Source organism: Uloborus diversus, chromosome 3 (genome assembly GCF_026930045.1).
Source record: "Uloborus diversus isolate 005 chromosome 3, Udiv.v.3.1, whole genome shotgun sequence".
Classification (NCBI taxonomy): domain Eukaryota; kingdom Metazoa; phylum Arthropoda; class Arachnida; order Araneae; family Uloboridae; genus Uloborus; species Uloborus diversus.
The window spans coordinates 197,567,558-197,579,974 of record NC_072733.1 but is presented as its reverse complement, the minus strand read 5'-3'; the positions used below and the strand labels follow the sequence as shown (position 1 = coordinate 197,579,974).

Here is a 12,417-nt window from a genome sequence, read left to right as displayed (position 1 = left end):
TCGGCATTCTAAGCGTTTCATTTTATAATTCAAGCCAAAGTTAAATTTTTTCTTATTTCGGATAAATCATTACAATTGAAATAGCGAATGAAAACTGGAATGTTGGTGTAACTTTTAACTATAAGTATAAACTAAAACTGATGGCAAAAGACTTAATTGCATAAGAGAAAAGGATTTCAGATCGACATTGACTGAGAAATTAAAGACTGCAAAATGTGTTGAGATTCAATGCATACAGGAACTTTAATGCTTTTTTTTTTAGTAAAAACTATCGGTTCCAACAAATGAAAATTTCGTTTTGATGTTTCTCAGAAATATCTGAACAAAATGAGTTTGAAAAAAAAAAAAAAAAAACTATTGGCCCCAATAATTAGAAATTTTATTACTGAAATGGTAAAAGCAGTGGCGGCGCTAAAGTGGGGCAGGGGGGGGGGGAGCAATTACCCTCCATCGGAGACCTCTTGCCCCCCCCCATCTGGGAAAACTCCTAGTTCCATCGGGGAATTCCAAAATATTTCAATGCAAAATATTGATGAATTGCTAAAAAAATTATCTTTTAATCACACCTTTGTTCAGTGTTGCAAATAAAATTCCTTATTTGTTACATGCCACTTCCAAAAAAAGAAAGTTTCCACAACAATTTCCCGGGCAATTGTCTACTAATGACATTCTGTCATTGCAAGCCTTGGAGTGCTGCCGCTTCGTGAAGAAATGGAGAAACAGAGAGACTGTACTGGTCTGTCTATGCAACAAGAAACAGGTATGATACAGAGGGGTGTAAAAAAGGCATAGGTGACAGGCTAACGGGAATTTTCAAAAGAGAATGAAGGATTTGTAATCTATCGGTCGAGTAATAAAAAGGAGGGGTTTGGGGGTTTGGAGGGCTATTCGGCATCTGCACGTACACAAAGGAACCTTGGACGGCCTAGATGGCATCAATTACATGGAAAGAGTTTTGTCACAAGAGAGCTCAGGAATGCAGCAATTGGAGCTTGACTCATCTAAGTAGAACAGATGATTTTGGTTAGTGGTGTTCTAAAATTTGGTCTGGTGAGTTTACTGGGCATAAAAGAAAGTGCAGTTTGTGTTACGTTTTTCGTCGTAAGGAACCGGAAGACATTTTCGTTGAAAAGATGATTCTGTCGGAGATACAAGATAAAAATTGTTTCCTGCATCAAAAAGGTAAGAAGTAAAAAAGTTATTTTTCCTTGAAAGGAATGATTTCAATTTGTTTTTAAATTTGTGTTATAATGCTTTTTTGAACGACGTGTGCATAACAAAAAAAAAAAAAAAAACTCATGATAACTTTTAATAGATATAATTTACAGTTGAATTTAAAGATGCCTCAATAAGCAAACTGGCTGATTAACAATTAATCGGCTGTTCAAAATCGGCCGATTATTGATGAAAATGATTTTTGATACAACAATTCCTTCATCACCGTTTTTTCTTTCAGAATAATACATCAAAATTTCATCCGATCTCTGTGATTAAAATTTCCTATTTACCTGAACTAAATATGGAAATTAAAATATTTAGTTAACAGTTGCCTGTATTCAGCAGACACTTTTAACTTAGTAGCTACTCTTTTGTTATTAGTAACTACTTAATCCAAGACTTTTTTCTTAATGAAAATTATAAGGCAATTTTAAAGCACTAAGCTAAAGGTAAAGGCGTAGAGAAAAGTATTGACACATGAAGCATGTTGCAACATCGAAAATGCTCATGCTTATTCAAAATAGAAAAAATAAATAACAAAATTAACATTACTTCAACCATCTATTTTTGCTTTAAAAAAACATTGAAATATGTACATGAAATTTTAAAAAATCAAATAATAAGTGAAATAAGGAAATAAAGTGAAGGTTTATTTAGTGAAAGAGGAAATATACACCACTATCTGGGAGTGTCCGTTAAGGGAGGCTTGACTGTATATGGATTAACAAAAAAAAAAGTTCATGTCCTGACAATCCTGAAATACTAATGTTTCTGTAGTACTTTACTATTTTAGACTGAATTTTCCATAATAGTGTTATGTGAATGTCAGCTGTTAAGATTAATTTACATATTTCATTCAGTTATGCTCAAATTTTGCATTGTTTTTATTTTAGGCAGTACTCTTTCATGCTACATCTTATACTTATGGTGCGGAAAATTACATTTTTTTAATTGTTAATAAATTTATTCATCGTGGTTTCATGTTCAAAAATTCTTAAAGATTTAAAAATTATTGAAAAATATTTTCTTGTTGATGAATTTGCAAAATTTGGCTGATTATGGCCCATTGCGGATTACTGCCAATTAATCATCGCATCCATAGTTGAATTATGCAGTACCGTTATCTGACACATTTGTTACTAATGTTAAAAAATAATTGTAGAATATAATCTGCTGTTTTGTCATGAAAAATGATGGGTAAGCTCAATTTCAGACGCCGCAATAAAATTTAAAAAGTATGATGATTTGTGTCGATAAATGTTTCTTTCGTAAAAGATGTAATCAAGGCGTATCAACAATAGGATGTATAAGGGAGATGTCATTGTAAGATTTGTAAATGTAAAAATGCACTTTATTGCGCTTAATGAATTACAAATGTTCTACTGTGGACAAAAATAAAGGATATTTCTAGCACTTAAGAAAACACATTTGTTTTTTCTATTAAATGAATTTACAGTCGCGCACTCCTCCTACAATGGGGGACTACACCTACATATGCTAATTTTTCAGAGAATGCGAAGTCAATTTCATTTTTGGGTCAAAAATAAAAAAGAAGGAACTATTTGTATTGTTTTATAAAAAGAAAAAACTAACAAGAATGGAAAAAAGGCAAAACTTAATGCATTTTCTGTAGAAATGCAATCTTAAAATAATATTTCAGAATACCGGATAATCTAATATATTATTAATATTAAACTAAATAAGTGTACATTTAAATTTAAACCATTTTTTTTAAAGTCAGGACTATAAAGAAACCCATATGTGCCTAAGTTTAACAAGTGAAAACACACACACACAAAGAGGGGCCAAAAACATGTATGTTTCCAATTTAAAAGAAAAAAAATCTAAATATCATCATCAAAATCTCAAAAAAGAGGAGAAAATACATAGGACACAGAAATAAGTTTATAATAAAAGAATAGTTGAAATACAGAGAGGGTTAGAATAGTTATAATAGCAGTTCTAAATGTTTGAAGGTAGAAAATGGTAATAAAACAAAACTTTATTATGAAATTCATGTAGCACGATGTTTAAAATTCAATAAAATGGAAAAAGGGATCAAAACTACAAGTTATCACCTCAATCCAATTAGTGAAAAAACATTTTTACTCAGTTCTCAGAATTTCGATTAAGTTGAGTTATTGTCGTGGAAATTGAATATTTCTAATAATAAACAGTCAAATGTTTAGTTAGCAAAGAAAATATCAAAAAAGATAAAAGATGGGCAAGGCTTGCTTTCCCACAGCATTTAAAAATTGAAATAATTAAAAGATAGGGAGGGAAGGGTCCCCTAACCTAATACTACTTTACTTTTAGGCAACCAAAGGTAAGTCAAAACCATGTTTTTAAAACGTTAATTTCGGAAAACATCTGAAGGAAAGTTATCAAACACCATCCCTTCCCTGAACGCCATCGAAGATGACCTACAATTGAGTATTTAAAACTTCATGTTCCTAAAATGATCTGAGGAAGAGGCTTGAACCCTATTTCTTCCCCAAATATTACTCAAGGTGACCTACTGTTACGTTTATAAGACTTTGATTTCGAAAAATTTCCGGGGTACTACCCCGAACCCTACCAGGTCTGGATCTATAAATTTTTAGCCCCCTGCAAGAAAATCTGATGGGTCTCTCCCCAGAGGCCAGCAGTGCATATTTGCAACATAATAAGTCTTAGTAGTAGTTTTTTTTTTTTTCAATTTCTTGTGCCGCTGAGCCCTTTAAGGACATGGGCCCCCGCACTGAGGGCACGCAGATTTGGGCCTGAACCCCACATTCTCAAATATCATCAAAGATTGTCTAAAATTTAGATTTTAGCATTCAGTTTCGAAAATTTGTCAGAGGATAGTCCTAGTCCCAGGTGATCTAAGTAGTTGGGACTGCTCCCTTTCCCCGGCTCTCTCGGACGACCCGGGCTAAATTCCCGGCATGGGTCATCAGAAAAAATTTACCACCTCTCACATGCAAACAAGGAAATCTAAAAGTCTTCCTGCTAATCGATAGAAAGTTGTTGAGAGTAAAAGGTAGAGTTCCCTGAACTACTTCCTTAACCTCTAAGATTGACAAAGACGACCTAAAACCACGTTTAAGACTTCAGTTTTGAAAAAAGTGTGAGGAGAGTTCCCAATTTCCCTTCCTTAACAACACCAGTGATAGCTTTAAATTGCACTTAAATTTTACTTAAATATCGAAATACTTCCGATAAGCTGATTACCTTTCCCCATAAATATAATTTAAGATCTTCTAAACTCCAGTTTCAGGTCCCAGATTTTGAAAAAATAGCAGGGGAGAATCCCCAAATCCCCTTGCACCATTGAAAATTGATTAAAATTGCGTTCTTGGAACTTCAATTAAAAAAAACTTAACTAGAGGAGAGTGATTGAAACCCATTCTCTTTTCTAAAGGTTACCAAAGATGATCAATAGTGGCTCGTTTACGACTTTAATATTGAGAAATTTCCAGAGAAGTTCCCTCATGTAACTTTAATTTTTGCTGTTGGAAAAAAACCAACAAAATTTTACTGTAAAATATTACAACGATCAATGAAAACATTTTGAAAATTGTTAGTTATTAGTATGTGTGCAGTAAAAAAAGAAAAGAAAGAAACTGATGGAAAATGTGGTTGATTTCCCAACCATGGCCCAATGAAGTATTTTTTTTGGTTAGCCCAACAAACTTCAGAAACAGTTCGGCCTTCTAAAACATCCTTGGTTGGCCTAACGATGCCCAGAAACTGTAGGGCCATCGTTGGCTCATCATGGCGTTGTCAACTCACCACTCCACCGATTTCTACCGCTGTCCATTGGCCCACCATCGCCCAACTGTTTGTGTTCCTTGGGTGTAGTGAGAACTAAATGTAGTGTATACTAAATGTGATTAACTGCATGACTGTACTGGTCCTATTACAGGGTGGCAACAGGAACTGGTAAAAAAAAGGTTCCCTGACTTTTCCCTGATTAAGATCAAGTTTCCCTGATTTATGTTATCAATGATAATGGTTTCCTTTCTTTGCCCTACCTGAAAAGCACTGCATATCAAATAAAATGCAGTGTTGAGAATGGTTTAAGCTGCTAATTAAAATTATAGTTTGAAAAGATGCTCCTTTTTTTTTGGTAAAAATAGTGCATTAAATTATCGACAAAGAAATATTGTAGGAAATCTAAAACAAATACTTTACTTCCAGGAACCAGTTAACTTAAGAATTCTAAGAAATTATTAAAACCACTCTTAAAGAAATATCTAATCATGATAAAACTAAAACATTTAAATGGAAATAATCTTGAACTGAATTTTCAAGCAGTATAATTGTTGCTGCAAGAATAACAAGTGATAGTTAAAGTACAGAAGTAATGTAGTTTTACTTACGTAAATAATACTGCCATGTGCAGGTAAACGGCAGTAGCTGCAGAAATTAGTTTTCAAGATATTTGAAGAAATGTGTGATGGATTCAATACTAACAATAGGAAAATGTTGGAATAAGATGTTTTTTTTGGTGCCTCTTTTTCAGCAGAAACCAAATAAGCGAGTATGTACAATAAAGATAATGTACAATAGATGACAAAAATGCAAAAAAAAAAAAAGAAAGAAAAATGTGCAGTTACCGCCCTTTACTTATACACGGCAGAATAGACATATTTATGTAAAACAAATTGAAATCTTTCAACAACCAGTCATAATAAGCTATTCTCTAACCAAGAACTTAGGTTTTAATGAATGAATACAGCATTTTAACTATTAAAAAATATTTACTTATATACACAACTCGATTTTAAACGATTTCGTTAGCTGTCGAAAAAACCCTTAGATTACTTTTTAGTAACAAACAACATTGAAATTCAAAAACAATTATTAATTTGAAAATGTATATGGTTTTAAAATAAAAGAGTTTTAAAGTCTGAAAAAAAACTCCTTTGTGTAATCTGAAGTGACAGCGAATAATACCATGGCAAAAAAAAAAATTGATTTTCAGTCAAAATTCAATTTTTGCAATTAAATTAAAAACGTCAATTGATAACTTTTAAGATTTTTTCAGCATTAATTTAAAAAACAAAGATTTTTTCTTAAAATTGTGATAACAGTATGCTAATTACTTCAAGACATTGAGTAAAGAAAGGCAAGGGAGCAAAGTCATTAGTGACGGCTTCCTCTTTGCCTGTAGGGTTGTTTATTTTACATAGCTTCGAATGCTTGGAAGGGAAATTCAGGCAAGGTAAAATAAGCAACTTTATAGACACAGAAGCAATCTTAGAAAGCTCATCCTAAGATTGAATACTTTGACCTTGAGGAAAAAAGATGCACAATTATGCGGCACTGTATAATCGCACCTCATTAATTTTACTTTTTTAAAACAAACAATTGGGGAAATTCATAAGGAATTTTAATACTTCATTTTACATGGAAAAAATTTTTTTTTTCTTCATTTGATCAATTTTCCCTGAATTTTTGTTATTTTTTTCGAAATTCCCCGATATTTCCCTGAGTGATAAAGTTTCCTGATCTCCCTGATCTGTCGCCACCCTGTATTACCATCCCTTTAAAAAAAGAGCAAATGCTAACCAATTAGTAACGTAATGTGCTTATGGATAGTAAATAATTTAAACTTTTTTAAAATTAAAAAATCTTACACCACAATGAACTAACGTTGTACTTTTACAGCAATATGTTAATTTTAAACTAAGAAATATATTTTGTTGCATAGTAAATTCAAAATTATTGGTGAAGTCAATTATCTGCGGCCTTTTACACTTTCAGATAAAATTCCTTTTCAGCATTCCTATTGCTTTTTTCCCCCGATGACATTAAACCTTTTGAAACCCGACTAGTTTATGCCCGATTTTTAAATTAACACTACAAATCATCAATATTTACTGATTTTTAGACTAAACTTACTTACTGATTTTAATTACTTCACTTACACGCGTAAAAGAGTGACCGGAATGGTCTCGTAAAAATTCCTCCTCTTTGCGTGTTTGCTGTAACCTAGATTGATCTGTTGCAGTTAATCTACTAGCACAATTTGCTCTCATATGTGTGCAATTTATTTGCAATAATGAACAATCTTTTTTGAGCATTTACATAAACTTTTATTGTTTATGTATGCATTATTGACAATTTTAGCACTATATGCATACACTAACATCGTCTTTGCCAAATTTTCTGATTATCTGCAAGTTTGCTTCTCCAAGGTTACGGTGCCACACAATTCCGCGGATCATTGGGAGTTTCCTGTGTTATTTTATGCATCATTAATCTGAAAATTAGAGTTGTATGAAATGCTTTCGGGAAAACTAAGGTCAAAAATGGGTAAGTATTTTCAACACATACTAAAAGGTAAAACTCTTCATTAATGAGTGCAAAAGTTGCGCAATTTAATATGAAAACCAGTTTCATTAAAGTCAACTTATGGGGGGACAAAAAGCTTTTTTACAGTTTAGACTTCAAAAAAAAATAATAATAAAACAGGATTAGAAAACCATAACTTCCAATTGTAGTTTAACCTTTTAAATTATAAAATAATAATAATTATAAATACTGACACATTCTGACAAAAAAAGATTGCCTAACCATTAGTTACAGACAGTAACTATACAAGAAAAGAGAATCTCAAAAGAGCAATTTGCAAAATTTTCTTCATACGTAATTGTATGGAATTCAGAACCTTTTTTCCATTTTTTTGTTAATTAGTTCAACATACCCTGTTTTTCATTCAATAAAAATGGTAAGAAATTTTCTGTTCCTAAAAAGTTGATTCCAGCATCTACATTTTTAGCTCAACTTTTTAATTAAAAGAATAGTGTTTCTTCTTGAGATAAAATTTTACATTGACTTTCATTATTTTTTTACAGTTAACTAACTGTTAATTCTGACAGTACAACTGCAGGACCGTCTGCGAGTTGAAAGTGAAATAAATGAAACAGAACCTAGCTATGACAAACTGAAAACATGAGTCAGTGTCACTTGAGACACTTAATCTACAAAATTAAATAGTTAATATACAGGATGAGCACAAATGAAACTCAATTAAAAAAATTATATCTTCAAAACTACTGCACATAAAATATGTAATACATGAATGTAGAGAAACATACCAAGTTTTATAGTTCCAATGTTCAATGTGTAAGCTTTTTGTTACAGGACAAACGTCTAATCTGTAACAAAATTTCATTCCACATGCCATATGATTTCCTTTTATGAGGGTTATGTCAAAGATATCGTTCATTACCACACAAGTCAAAAACACCACAAAAACTTCAAGAATGCATTTGAAATTCATTACGAAGCTTTGACAGTTTGATATTCTAAAATGAGTGGAACAAACAGGATTACAGATTAGATGTAGTCATGCAACAAAAGGCTCCACCATTGAGCATTTGAAATTAAATGTTGTGCACAATGTGCTCAGATATTGCATATTTGTGCAACTTTATTGGGGGGGGGGGGCTTAACATATTTCTCTTTTCATTTATCACAATATGTGCAGTATTTTCGAAAATATAATTTATTACAATCGGTTCCATGATTTGTGCTCAGGCTGGATTAAAAGTACAACTTTTTTCATTTGGTATGCATTTGCAATTTTTTTACATAAAAATAAGGTACGGGTAGGATTTTTGGGACATGGAATTCTTCAGGGTGTACAAAAGATGCAAAACAAGTCACACTGAGAAATAACCATTTTGCCCTTTTTAAAACTCAGATGCTTATCATGACACCATTTTTTTCCCAACATTAATTTAAATTTTCTCCTGGTAACAGAAGGACAATGCATTGCAGTGGTCAATTCAATCTTTCACTCAAAAATTCATTTCATAAAAAGGCAGTAATATTATATTTTAATTGCCTAGACTAGGGCTTCCCAAACTTTATAGCCAGTAGATTCCTTTCTGAGACCAATTTTCAGTGCAGAACTCTGTCATTAGAGTGAACAGATAGTTGTAAATTGTAGTTAATTAAATGTAATGATATTAACCATATCTAATGAGAGAAGAACATTACTATTCAAAAAGTACTAGGTAGGTAGTTTACAATGCACAACTTTATTTAGAAATTCTGGAATACAAAAATGAAATAAGATAAAAATAAATAAGTAACAAAATGATTAAAATTAAAAATAGAGTATTACGTTTCGGTGGCTGCGTAGGTTGAAAATAAGGATTTGCAATTGCACTGATAAATTGGAGCAAATGTAAGAATATGATTTGCTTTTTCAACGAGTGATTGGAATTTCTTGTTTTGTAGATTAAGCCAAAAATTAGGATATGTATCCTGGAAGGTCTATTTCAAGTTGTAGTCTGAAGCAGAGCTTAATTTCTGAGAAAACATGTGCAGGAGCCCTATAGTCTTCAGATTTCATTTTCATACATAAATTATTTGAACTCTGTCACACATGAAAAATTCACCTAAATTTGAAAAGAAGTGCCCGAGTAGAGGTATGTGAGCTACCATGGAAATTAAACCCAGGTCTGAAGTTATGATTAGTCTATTAAACTTTCCTGCACATATTACAACAGACTGTCAGGCTTTCTCAAAACAGAAAAAAGTTTGACCACCTATGTATGATCTCATAGCATTGTATCTCAAGATGTTGATAAGTAAAGTTTAAAGAAAGATTCCATGGTTCATAAGTGTTCACATATTTCATCAAACTAACAGTTCTATAAAGGCTCCATTGTTAGGCTAACTGTTACTTTCATGCCAATAACTATTTTTGTTCTTTCAAGTTGAATGTTAAGAAATTTTAAACCCAAAAATTAATTATTTTCAAGTTCCAACAGAAAACTAGTTTTCAAATACAAAAGCATTAGTCAGATATCACTTAGCATTTTAATTTTTTCTTTCAAAATTCAGTTTGGGAAGCCCAGGTCTAGACCTTAAAAAAGTGATATTTTCTGCAAAACATATTGGGGTATGTAACTTCAAAATCATATCAATTTCAAGAGAATAAATACGAGTTTTAAAGGGACCAAAAAAAGAATTCAAAGTGAAAACTTGTGATTCAAGAGCGTTCAATTTATTACCTAAATAACTATATAAGAGAAAATAGACATTAACTAAACCGATTAGTTTCATAAAAATATTTCTTAAAAAATCAACAAACCGCATTTTTGAAGAAAAAAATTGAAAACTAAAAAATATTTTCATAAATATTATGCTTGTTCAAAAGACAATGTTATACTCAATTACAAGTATTTTATGAGTAATAAAACTATACTCATACATTTTGAAGTTATATGTTTAGACCAATTTGAGAAAAAATGCGCAACTACAGAAATTCAATTTTAAAAATATCGTGAAAACAAGGATTTGTGATTTAATTGTTAATATTAAAGCTGGAATACATCTAACCCTTATGTACTGCTATGAAAGAAATAAAACTAGCCCTAAAAAAATTAGAGATGAGAAAAACAAAATGGAAAGTTAACATGCATATCAACGTGCAAAACATTGAGATGCAAAGCAATGTTCCCTTCATGAATAAACTGGATGCAAATGAAATGGAAACATGCAAGAATGCATCATTACTCACTTTCCACAGAAAAACTTATTTTTCCAGCCATTAGGTAAACAGATGACACTAAGATAAAACCAGAAGAAGAAGAAAAAGGCATACAGGTCAATCACGACAGCACACAACTATAATAATATTATAAAAAAGCTTAAAAAATTAGGATGGGAAAAAACTTAAATCTTCAAAAAAGAAAAAGAAACCAAAAAAAAAAAAAACCACTGTGCCAGAAAAGGAATTCATGCAAGCTTCTCTAGTATTTCTATTTATACACAGCTATTTTCTCAGAAATCAAGCAGGATTAAAATATTAATGTGCAATGATTGGATTTCCGTAAATTTCAATATTGATACATCGTAAATATAGTCAAAGTGCTCACGGATAATGTATGCGAGTTTTGGCTCTAAAAACAAAAGTAAAATATTTTCCCTCTATTTTTAAGTATATCTAAGAAGAAAAATACATGAGCGCTTTACAACCCTCTAATGGATAATTTATATTTATTACTACAAAATCACAATAACAATTTCAAATTAAACATGACTGTAGAAACTGCAAATAAAGACATGAAAAAATCGAAAAGTACACCAATGATACATGCAAGCAGAAAAGAAAAATATATAAAGTTCAAAGTGAAGGAAAACAAGCAAAATTTGACTAATCATAAGTGTTAATAATAACAAAATAAGAAGTTAAAAAATATATACTAACATATCAATAAATACTTCTAAAGCATTTCAAAAACATGCATTTCTGAATTCTGCATTCAAACATCAATTTTAACAGAATACGTTTAAAAGAAAGAGAAAAGAAAATAAAGGAATGATAAAAGACTGGGTAGAGTACCCTCATCCAAGCTTGTACGAGAAGTGTGGTGACCAGCAGTTAAAGATCCCTTCTTCATTCGTGAAGGGGGTAAGTCTGGTGGTGCAGGTTCTGGCGGCGGCGGGTAGGAGGCACCATATCCTGTATGGTAGCACAATACAAATTGGAAAGGAAGAGAAAACTTTTTCCTAGGACACTACTACTTTAACAAAAAAAAGTCTACCAATTACATTTAGAGACAATTTACAAAAGCTAGTCTTTAGAAATCCTATCTAACTAATTTTGTTCAGAGTATGATTGAAAAACAAAGCAAATACTCCACTGGTAAATGTTTTAAAGTAACATATGTAACTAATGTCTACATTGCTTTAAGATTGAATTTGCTTAAGGGAAAAAAATATAAATAAGATTAAAAGTGATGTAAATGTTGAGGACACAAATTTGATAGTTACAAATGCTGTTGTGTAGAACCAGATTTAAGTCCAAGTAACTTAAAATATGATCAGAGAAAACTTAATAACACCAAATTTAAAAGAAAACTTTAAAAAAGATACAACCAAAATATTGTTGCTCAACATATTAAAAGCAGAACGAATTTCAAAACAAGTTCAACACACTTTATTAAAGTGTCTACACTAGTTTTATTTTAGTAAACTTAACAAAAATTAAATGTGTACAATTAAAAAACTGCACTAATAAAACAATATAATAATGAATAATAATAGGTATTAAACTGTCAGAGTACAGCACAGACTCATGTTCAAAACTGCTAATCAGCAAATATTTTACCAGGTTATATAAACAATATTCAGCAATTTTAATATTTTGTAAAGTAGGCACTCAAATCAAAACAAAAGTACTCACAGCCT

The 12,417-nt window shown here is 31.3% G+C and overlaps 1 protein-coding gene across 1 annotated transcript in view; it reads right to left on the bottom strand.

Annotated features, from left to right (window-relative positions):
* Positions 1-12,417, bottom strand: part of LOC129219368 (rho GTPase-activating protein 190-like) — a 205,203-nt gene that overhangs the window by 53,858 nt on the left and 138,928 nt on the right.